Here is an 11,796-nt window from a genome sequence, read left to right on the forward strand (position 1 = left end):
AGCAGCTAGGGCAAGCAATAAGAGCTTGAGATACAACACATCTTTTTGTAAAGTTTCAGGGCCGTAAATTCACAATGTTGATGTTTCAGGTTTCTATAATCACGTAACTAGTATGAAGCACTGCCACAAATCTCAGCTTCATTCAGTGCTTAGCTGCCCTAACCTTTTCCTGAATAATGGTCCTGGTCCTCTGCACAATCTGTTAGGAGGGTCTCAGGCTGGTGGAACTTGTGGGGTGCATGGAGGTGCTTGCCTGGTTTCTTTACAGAGTGAATTTAAGCAGCAAAATGCAGACTTCAGCTGCACCAGATATATCTGAGTAGTGTTCTTTTCATCAGGAAAATGCATGTATCCTGTAGGATGTGAAATGTGATCTACAAGGTAAAGGGAGGAAGAAGCAGGATGAAATTGGTGGTTTTTTTCTCCTACAAGAAGTCTGTAACCTCTGGCAGTAAGTGTTGTGTCACCTGGGTGTGTTTATGCCTAGGACGTTACTGCTAAGCATTTGTCTGTGAGAGACCAGCATGAGTTTGAAGAAGAGAGACACAAGGAACCTTTTCCTTCAGCACACTACTTAAGCTTTTCAAACACTAAACTTAGGGATACAGCAGCAGTAAAACAAAATAAATTCCAGCTTTCCCTCTCCTCCCTCCCCAAACTCCCAGGGTTCTCCCTAAATAATGTCTGTGGTCACCTATTTAGGTTACTTACAAAAATTTCCACTTACCACAGTAATTTTGTAGGAATGAGTGTGTTCCTTCAGTGCTAGAGAACATGGCTTTGTGATAATAAGGGAAGAAAGAGGGAGTGGAAAAAAGACCAAAGGAAAGTAGAGGCTTTGCCTAGTACTGTCCTTTTACCAAATAGCCTGAGTAGGGAATGGGGGAAAGGCCAGGCAGTCCTTCATCCCGAGTTCTTGTGTCAGTGAAGACTGAAAGCAAGTTGTGACAGTTTCACAGGGTTAAGACCATGTTTTGGGTTGGTTGATGTTTGTTCAGGCAGGAAGGCTGCCTGTGCAGGTAACTCTAAGCACTTCTATTTTGTCTGACTCACAGGTTGCCACACCTGAAAAAAGGGAAGTCCAGTTAAGCTTGGAAACAGAGTGTACCTAAAAACTGCCTTTGTTAAAAACAAAACAACAAATGTAAGTTCTCACTGCTCAAGCAGCTCTGCTTTAAAATCCCTGAGATTTTTCTCCTCTCTCCTCCTGTTACACTGTATGAATATACCTGAGGAGTTTAAGACGCAGACTTTCACTGGAGTGCCTTGCTGACTTGGAGGTTCATCAGAGCAGTACCCTTATACCCTGAAAAGAGCAGTCTGCAGAAGAGCAAGTGGGTTATGAAGTTGATGAGCCTTCAAAATCAGGTGACGAGCTCACCTGCTACATATTTTAAGACAGGTCTTTTCAATGTAGGAAAGAAAGATGTTAAGGAAAAGGTTATACACATGCATACAGTAGAGGAGGAGAGCTATTTCCAGCAGAAAGTTGGATGTGCGTGGGATCAGGATGTGCTGATCCAGACTTCTGCAGGTAACATGCTGAATTCGTACAGTCCTCTGGTTTATGAGTTTGAAATTTCCAAAGGTGCCTTTGGGATTTAGGCATCCAATCTGTAGTGGTACCAGGGTGCTTAAATGCAGTAATCGTAAGTACAAACTTACTGTGAAGACACAGAGAAGAGCAAAGTGACTGAGTAATCATTTTTTTCACCCAAAGTGATGCCAGTGTGTACTCCCAGCTCCCATGAAGCAGCTATAGGCGTGCATCATTTCAGTGAGAGTGTCATCCTTGAACAACACCAGCCATTCCACTTTTGTAAATTGGCTTAAAAAGGTTCTAGATTTTCCTGATCAATATGGAGGAGGACAAGCCTCTTTTGAAATGCCTATTGATCCTGCTTCTTACAGGAGGGGCATCATGGCTTGACCCGAAGAAGTCTGCAGTGTTTCTGAAATGAGCTGTGACTGCTTTTTCATCACTCTTAAGTGGAAGGCTTTCTGTGCTTGATGTTGTAAGTGTTGAAAGTCTCTGACCTACACAGGTCTACAGCTACACAACTGTGTATTTCCTTTTTTTATTTCAGTCTTTCCCCAAAACTGTGGAGTATAGAAAAAAGGTTACATTTCCCCAAACAATTCCACTAATTAAATAGGAGAACAGTATAAAAATCTGTATGTAAACATAAATCTCTTTCACGGATATCCCCTTGTTATGGGGAAAGAGCTCGTGTGCCCTTGTGAGGTTGGGAGCTATGCTGGTGGTGGCATATGCCTCTGGTAGGGTCTCCCATGCCAGACAGGTCTCAACTGAATGGTCAGACAAAGTGTGTCCATGGGCAGGATGGGCTCACTAGCCTTGGGCAACCATCCTAGGAGAAGGACAACTCTGACTTCAAATCCAGGCAGATGGAGCTCGTTTAGCAGAATCTTACAGAAAATTCAGCAGAATCTCACAGAAAATTCAAGTGGATTTTCATACAACATATTTGTAAAGCCAATAAGTAGCTAAAAATGCACTTCACCCTTGGAATTTCACATGAAAACCACTTCTAAAAGGAAACGTCCCTGTTCCTCTTTTTCCTTAGTTCCTGGGGTACTTGCCACTGCTTGTATTTTGTGTGGTGAAATTAGTGTACTAGGCACTGAACTGAAAGAAGCAAAATGATAGAACTTGTCCTTCATTTATCTTGTTTATTTGCTTGCTTCTTGCCTTCCAGGCCTGAGTTGATGCCTTCTGTCCTTTACAGAAATAACACTCCTTAACATTACATGCACATGCCACCAGCCCCTTGGAACAGCCCACACTTTAGACACTAATAACCTCCCCTATCCCACTTTAAAAAGGCTGGGGAGCTGAACTTGTCAGACTCTTTCTGTGAGCTTCTATGACATTTAAAGGGGAGAAGCAAGAAGAGACTTGAACATGGTAAAGGGATGAACTGCAGTGCACAACAGTGTAGATAATAGGCAATGGGTAAGAGACTACAGAAAGGCTTAAAAATTTCTTTTAAGAAAATTTTAAGATACTTTTGGCAAAATACTTGTGTGTGTATTATGGTGCTGTGCTTTGTGGCTGTGCTTTACACACTGATAAGCCAGACCTTTAAAAAGTCTTGGCCTCCACCCCACTCATTTGTTGCCAACTAAGCCAAACATTTCACTGGCTTTCCCTCCTTGGGAAGTTCCTCCTCTCCCTCCCTTTTTTCCACGCGAAGTGCTCATTAGCTGTCCACTACTTTCTAGCCCTTTTCCCTTCCATGCTATAGACTGTCTAATCACATTTCTCGGATAACTTTAAGGTACTTTAGAAAATACCACATTAATATTCCTCCAGTTTTGAAGCCTCTCTTGTTACAGTTCCCTCAACTGTACATTGGTAGATCAAAGAAGCAGAAATCATTGCCAGCTTGAGATAAAAATGTCTCCACTCAGTGTAAGCACAGCTCTGTGATGAGCACAGACTGTGTTATCTTTTGTCTGCTCTTTTCCAGTGGCTGCTGTCCCTACTCCCCCATTTTTGAATTTTCTACCTCAGCTTGTACCAAAAGTAGGATCCAGCTATCAAGGTATAATGAAGTACACTTAGAAGGGCTCAGTTCATCTTTACAGCAGGCTAACAAGCACCAGCCTTTCAAAAAGTAGGATCAACAGAAGGGTGCCTCCTGTTTTGTCTCCCTAAAGCAAACAGAGAATTGCACAAAGCTGTGAATTATACTCACATGGATGGCACAAATAATGGAATAGAAGTGTTTTCAGAGTAATAACAACAAACAAGATAGGTACCTTGGACACCTAACCCAAATCCTGTACAAGTCACTGATCAAATACTTTGGGCTTTTTTAGGAAAAAAAAAATATTAACTTGTTGATAGTTGCATTTTCCTAAAAAAAGTGTTTTAGATCAAGTTTTAAAACAATTGTAAAGCAATAAAGCAATATATTTGACAATCATCCTCTTATTTACAGACCTCAATACAGACTAAGGGCACCAAGACTCAACTGTTCAAAGTTCTGGTCAGGAAAGAAAGTGTTAAAATGTTTACTGAACAGGACTGCTATCAACTGGATTAACCTCTAACATCATTTTCCTAGACAGAAATGTCTCTTCCAATTTGATTCCTCCCTGATGTTGATCTTCTCCTCCAGTAACCAACTTCTTGCTGTCTGCAGCACAACAGAAGATCAGTTCTCTTGTGAAAGAAGAAAATCAGCACAGCCACAAGCTCTGCCTCACCTCAGAATAAAGCTGAAGCCTCAGAAGAAAGGCCGATGTTGGGGAACACCACTGAGCAATTCCAAGAAGCCAGTTTAATTTGATGGCAAGGAAGCATTAGTGTGAATTGAAGCAGAAGTCCTCAGTACTGCAGCTTTAACAATATAAACTCAGTATTTTCATCTTCTGTCGCAAGTCATTAGGAATATTAGTTCCTGTTCAGACAGCCTTACTGTGGACTGTACCTCAGTTGGAGGTACTGCTTTTCTAATTTACTGTCTTTGTGTATGCTTTAAGGCTGCTGCACCAAATTTCCTGGCAACACCTGCAGTTATGACCCCTGCAATGAGAATTCAGAAACTGTTCCAGTCTGTCTGGATGAAGAGCTATGGCAACCAAGTGTTTCCTTTGAAGTCCATGTGCACCCTTCTCCCCAGCAGCCTTTGTATCCGTGCTCTTCTGTTTGAAGTCAGCAGGTGAATAATACACACTGCAGTCTCCTGTCTGAACTGAGGAACTGCAGTTGCCAGCACACTCTCCCCTTCCCTTGCAAGTAACATGGAGTAACAAGGAGGGGTTACGGCCCTATGCTCTGGCCAGCTTCCACTTGGGATAATTACATCCTGCTTGCGTCTATCCCCATTGCAGATTAAATGAGGCACAGGGCACAGTTCACTTCCCACCAGATCTTGCCATGTGGTTTGCTGGGTGGTTAAGATACAGTTCAGCAAGAAGATGGTGAACAGCCTTTGTGCACCTGAAACGTTCTGTAGTCATTCTGGATGAAACACAGACTGTGGGCCTCTGACGGAAAACAGCATCTGAACAGACTGAGCCTAGCCTCAAGTCTTTAGGCTATGAAAAAAGAAAAACCCTTACATATGCTACCGAAACCTGATTCCAGATGAAACATGCATCACACAGACTCAATATCACACCTTAAGATCAGAAGAAAAAACATCAAAACCTGAGACAGACCTCAGTATCTAGTGATTAATTTCTCTCCCCTTATAATGGGGGACACCTCACTTAGGGAGTTGGACTCCAGCTTAGCCTAGGAGACAGGCCACTAAAGGATTTCATTGCACACCACAGCTCTGGGCTTCTGACAGCAGAAGGCTACCTATAAAGTTCTGACACCCCAGGGAATCTGAGCTGCCAGAATAGCCTGTGAGAACCCTTCTGCTTTGCACTGCTAAGACAGGAAAGGCTGAATGGAGAACCCAGAGCTCACCTCTCATGGAAGCAACATCAAAAGTTACCCCTAGCCCCCCTCTGTCAACGTCAGACACATCACCACACCAGACAAAGAGTACATTTACAAACATATTTCATCAGTGATCTACATATTCTAACTCCAGTCCCACAATTATGTGTTGTGAGCTACCAGGTAGATCACACATCGTACCTCTTACCAGCCTACTAAAAGAGCTGCTACCACTATAAATCAGCAGCAATACTTACATTATTTGTCTCCTAAAGCCTAGGAAATCAGAACACTGCAACTCAGCAAAACTAATCCAAGGGACTCCAGTATTTGCTTATTTTCTTTCATCAAGTCCATCATAAGAAAGTTGAAACACCAAGGCAAACAATCTTTGAAGTCTCTGAGCTGGGTATTCAGCCCTATGAGTCAATTCATGTCAGCTGTGCCCATCCACACTCCCTAAGGGGCAGCTGCCCTTTGGAAGCCTTAAAGGGCCTCCACAGTCTTATATATCCCCTGCATGTAATATTCTCCAACACTTAGTAGCTGTTTCTTGGCTTGTTGATGGTAATGTTCTTTGAACTCTTATCAGATATATTTATTACCATAGTTGTTCATGTTCTGGGAAGGCACAGCCTGGCTTCAGTTCAAAGGAGGACCACAAGAATGGAAAATATGCCCTGAAGGTGCTTATTTCAGGAGCCTGACTAATGCACCTTACTTGAAGAGAAGGTTGAAAAAGGCAAAGTGATGAGTGGGTGTTGATGCTCACAGCTGCAAAAGGTGTTTTGGCACAGGGCTTTTCAGTTCTGCTAGCAAGATCCAGTTTCTTGCTCCTGATCTATCAAGCAAAATATTTTTCTGAGAGGGGAACGTAATTAATCACCAGGGCATGGGGCATGAATAAACTCACCATTGTCTGAGATTTTAAAAGGAGAAATAGAAGGCAGTACTTGCATCATCTAAGTAGAGTACAGCATGTGAAGGATGTGAGTAGCAAGATCTTGAGGACTTTAACTCAATAACATATGGAAATCCTTTGTGTTTCTGCAGTCCTGTCTGTGAAGGTGGCAGTGGAAAGATGATCAAGGTCATGTTGTGATCTGAGAATACTAGAAAATGAAGTGCTGCATCTTGCTTTATTACTAGTGAATTTATTTGAATGCAGAGCAGCGTAAGAAACAGCCGTGCTCCCATTTAATTCAGAGAAATAATGCTGCATGTGCAAGAGCTTTAGGCAAAAACATCTAAATACATTTTGCCATTCTCATCTCTGCAGATCCTTTGTTCGATGTTTATTAGTACCAAACTCACATGAGGGAAAACAAAATGAAAGCACTTGTTGCTCTTTAAAAATCTCAGCTAGCTCTCATCTTCACAAGGAAGGTGGCAGGGAAGACAGCATGGTGGTGATGATGGATAGGAGGTTGTAACTGTGGATATGGAAGTCAAGGAATGACAGAAAATTAATCTGGAGGGGGAACTGATACTCTGGAGGACATGAAGAGCAGATACTCTTTATAGCCAAGGAGAATAAAAGCTTGCTTTTTCTGGAAGATGTGTTGCTTTGTGAAAGATTTGTGTAGGCCAGGATAAAAGTTACAGCTCAGGTACTCTCCTTCTTTCTATGGCTCCTTTCAATGGCTCTTTTTTCCTGAGCTATCAGAGTGCTTATTGTAGCTGTTTGGGGGGAATTCAGCCTGTGTGAGCAATGTAAGGAAGAAATCTTCCATTATGTTCTATGATTCTGTGTTCCTTATAAAAGCAGAAGGTTTAATTAACAATTTCCATACTACAAACTGCTTAAATATTATGTGGGGTTTGGTATTTTTTTGACACTCCTTATAGCATTCACAAATACACTTGACTACCTCATACTATCCAAACACTGTTCCTTCAGTGTTCCCTTTGAAGAAGAATGAAGATGAGACTTTCTGGCCAGCCCAGGTCAGCTTGTTTCATACACTCAAAAGGGTGCAGCTCAGCTAAAAATGTGTGACAGTCCTAAAACCAGTGACGAGGAGAGGAAACAGAATAGGACTTTACCTGGTCTCACCTGGTGTCAGCCCTGTGTGAGAATGGCTGCCTCTGAGCAGGGAGCTGCCCTGTGCAGAGGGATGGATAGGGCCAGGCTGCTCGGCAGTTCTTCTTTGCCTCCTGTTTCCCAACAGTGAAGGAAGCACTGGCTTTTCCTTTGGAGAAGGAGTGTCTTCCCTATGGACTTTATGACAGACTCTGCTCTGTTCCTTGTCTTCTCTGAGCTCTTCTTTGGGACCTCAGTTCCCAGCCTTCTTCAGCCCTGCCAGTCCTGGCGTCAAGCCCAGTTTGCAAGGACATGGGACAGGGCAAGCTGTGGTCTCAGGGCAGGCTGGTAGGAGGGAGGGAGAAGCAGGAGACGGTGCTTGTTTTGTGTTTTTGGTTTTTATTTTCAATAAATAGAAGAGAAAGAATCAACGGTCTGCCAGTAATAGGTTTGTCTCTTCCAGCTGAACTCAGCTCAGCCTCTCAGTGAAGGGCATAATTAGGTGTCCCTTTCTGTAGTTGTTCTTTTATTGTATACAATTATAACTGTAACTTAAGTGCAAAAATAAAACAAAAAGATGCTAGAAGGAGCTTTTGATTTGCAACATTTTTATTGGGAGCTGAAGCTACCCTAAGTGAGGTAAGCAGAAAAGTTTTTGTGAAGAACACGGAACTTTGCCTAGACTATACTGGGGACACAATGGCGAAATCAGGTTGAGAAAAAAAAAAGTATGCTTTTACGTATATATGCAGCAGTCACACAATCAGTACTATGGCAAGGAGGCGTGTACTGCACTGGATCAAAGGGGAAGAGCCTAGCATGAGATTAAAGGGGGGATAATTGCAAGCAACCAGAAAGTTTTATAATAGAGGTGATAATAATATACAGCAGGGGAAGGAAGCTGCAAGGAATAGAAATGAGGATAAAATGCAAATACAAAGATCCTTTGATCCTTCTGCGTTTCTGTCTATATAGCAGAACTATTTTATCACCCACTTACCTAATTTCCCTTCCACTTTCATCTTGCTTTCCTCTGACAGCTTTCTAGTTCCCCTGTCCTGACACTATATTGTGTCTGCCTCCCTCCACATGTCTTGGAGCAGTGCAGGATGCATCTTTATCAAGTGCCAATTCTAAATATGAAACATCTTCAGTGAGAAACGGTACTTCTCATTTTGCTGCTGACTCTGGGAAGCAGCAGAGCTGGCAGAGGGAGGAGCTCTGAGAACCATCCCCATAGTGAGCCACATGGTGCAAGTTCAGCCTGAAATGCCAGAACTCCTGAGCATTTCTGGGACAAAATGTAAACATTTAAAGGAAAGAGAACCCAAGGAAGCAGCAGCCTGGGAGTGGAATTTTGCAGATAGTTTTGGAAATTCCTTATTTTTACCAAAGCTGCAGAAGTAAAAAAAAATATTTCCTTCCTCCTTCCTTCCTTCCCTTACTCTGCATCCTGTTTGGTTTCACAGGTCAAGAGGTCTGTGACCAGAAGGAAGGAAACAGCCCTTTCTAAAGAGGACATTATGTGAGTCCCCTAACAGAAACCCCTGCACCACAGCACTTCAGAGAGCCTGGCCAATCGAAGCTAAAAGCTCAGGCTAAACTTGCTTATGTGAGTCACCACTTTACTAACTTCTTACCTCAGGCATGATGGGAAGTAACAGTGGTGATACTAATTTACATGAGAGCAAGAAACCTGCAAGCAATATAAAAGGGGAAAAATAGAGCCAGTTTCTGCTCTAAGATGGCTAGAAGGTGTGTTGATGGCCTAAAAAGGACTGAAAAGCATGCCTGGCAGTGATTTCTGGGGGTGGCTGCTCCCAGCTCACTCTGAGGGGGTGAGATTTCAAAGCCCAGGAGCTTCAGCTAGAAGGACGCCAGTGTTTGTGTTTGAGTAGCAGCTCCAGCTGTGTGGGAAGATGAAGGCATCCTCACTTCACTCCCATTTCTGAGGGTGCACAAGGAAGGCCTGCTTTGTGAATAGTGCTTCTTCCGATGACACTGAAAGGGCAAGGCTGCAGGAATTAAATTGTTCTCTCTTGTGAGGTAAGGCTCAAAGTGTCCTTTATATTGAATGCTTGTACATGAATGTTAGTGAAAGCCTTGCTGCTCTCAGGGTAGGGGGATGCCCCATATCGGCTGGAGAGTAATGATCAGGTCTAGTGAGACAGTGCAACAGTACAAAAGGGTGCCTCCTGCAGGCAGCTGGCCTTCAGAGTGCTGTAAGTGGTTAATCCTGACCCTCAGGTCAGATTTGAAGGGAGTATGTGTGTGTGCGCGTGTGTGGGCGCTCTCTGGGGTGAGCTGTCTGTGTTCGCCGGGTACCCAGCCTGGGTCTGATGGGAATACCAGTTTATCGGTATTTCTCCTACCTCGTCCTGGTGTTGACGTTTGCCACCGATTTTTAGCCACTGCAGATTCATTGCGTACCACAAGAGGTCAGCACTGGATAAATTTGCGCCCCCAGTGACTGGTCTGAAATTTTTTTTCAGATCCCGAGAATGTGCAGTTCCTGTTTCAGTGAAACTGTTGAGCGCCGAGTTCCTTTCAGTAACACTTGTATGTAATACAGTTTTATTTTGCACCCATTTTTTATTTTGTCTCTCCTAAAAAGGATGATTTTCTAGTTATTTTCCCTTTTGCTACATGTTCTTATTTTGAAAATTAACTCTGTGAAAAGGGTCTCTAAACCATGTACACGCACACACACATTATTATACCTGTATTATATATATTTTTTATATATATATAAATGAAAAATGCTACTTGTATTATTATGAAGGAAAGCTAAAAAGCCTGCAAAGCTAACAGTCTGGGCGGGGGGGTAAGTCAGCTGCTTCTAGCCAAAATGAAATGTTCACGTATTACTGAAAAATACTGAAGTTACTGTTTGGTGGGCTTAAACCATGACAACCAGTGCTCTGTAGAGCCAGGTTAAGATACTTGGAGCTATGCCATAAGGCTGGGTAAAAACAAGCTTCCTTGTTTAAGCCCGTCCTTGGTAATGGTGCCTCCTTTCTCCCCATCCATACGTTTTGTTTTGTTTTTACAAGTTGGCAAAAAATTGTAAGAATCATAGAACAGTTTGGGTTGGAAAGGACCTTGAGATTATCTACTTTCAAGCCCCGTGCCGTGGGCAGGGACACCTCACACTAGACCATGTCCCCCAAGGCAATGAAATCTTGTTTCAGAGCAAGCTGCTGTGCTAAGGTGACCACGAAGACCACAAAGATGAGAAAAAGAGTAAGGAGAAATTTTCTTGTCATTTGCCTTGCTGGGCTTAAACCATGACACCTGCATTGAAACGACAGTGTTTGAAAACTCTGCTCCTTCCCACAAAATTGTAGACAAAAAAACCCTGCATCTGTTCGTGGTGATATCATCTGTGGATAAAGCAGGAAAATATAATTCAGGAAGGTACAAGTTCTTTCTCTCTCTTCTCCAAAGCTAAATTTAGAACACAAATCTTAGCAAAATGTTTGCTTTGTATTTTGTTAGCCAAAAAGAGAACTGTAGCACAGTCTTCAAACCAGCGTGGCAATTTTTATAACCTAAATATTTGTCTTGGCACAATAAAGAGTGGGTGGGAAAGTGAGAAAAAAAATGGCAGTTTAAGCAAATAAATTAGAAAATAATGCGTTCAATTAAAGGCACTAATATAATGCTATTGTTCTCTAAGTGGTATTTTCATTGCTAAAAAGTTGCTTTTGGTGTCCCAGGTTTCCACTAGGACCTCACAGAAGAAGTAAGATTGTAACAAAATGATTTTTTAACCCCACATTTGGAGAACAGCTTTCAAAGGTGGTGGCATAAAACAAGACAATGGCAGCATCTGAAATAAAAAATGCACAAGACATTTCAACAAAATATGTTTTCTTGCAGCTAAGAGTATTTGAAACCCAAATTTGAATTTAGTGAATTATTTTAGATGAAAGAAATGAGGTAGAGGAAGTTACTGATGCAGGCAGGGAAGGAATAATTCTGTCCCAACATTTTCTAATGGAAGGACGTGAAGGTGACAAATGTTTCTAAACCAAATGTGCCTAAGGTAGTCACTCTTAAAACTGTTTAGAACTGGCTCAGGAAGACAAAGCCTGGAGAGCAGAGTGTAGGGGTTGAATGTTGAGGTAAAATGAAATCTCTTTTCTGTAATGTACAAAAGTAGAAAACATGTTTGCATAAAGGGAACTTTAATGGCCTGTCTGCCTGTCTTCAGAAAGATCAACTAAACAGATTATCATCTCTGTAAGTGGCATTTCAGTAGTGGAATTTAATCTGAAATACCACAAAACACTTCCCTGCTAATTACATGAGTTTGGATTGCTTCCTTTTTAGATCTGGAGGAACTGGC

General features: G+C 42.3%; 1 long non-coding RNA gene across 1 annotated transcript; it reads left to right on the forward strand.

The window, feature by feature from the left end:
- Positions 1-700: 700 nt before the first annotated feature.
- Positions 701-9,143, forward strand: LOC134175523 (uncharacterized). Its single transcript, XR_009969037.1, has 3 exons — positions 701-1,144; positions 1,912-2,015; positions 8,915-9,143. It is a non-coding gene; the product is annotated as an uncharacterized LOC134175523 (long non-coding RNA).
- Positions 9,144-11,796: the final 2,653 nt, after the last annotated feature.

Source organism: Pezoporus occidentalis, unplaced genomic scaffold, assembly GCF_034315485.1.
Source record: "Pezoporus occidentalis ecotype Australia unplaced genomic scaffold, CSIRO_AGI_Poc_V1 ctg69, whole genome shotgun sequence".
Taxonomy (NCBI): domain Eukaryota; kingdom Metazoa; phylum Chordata; class Aves; order Psittaciformes; family Psittacidae; genus Pezoporus; species Pezoporus occidentalis.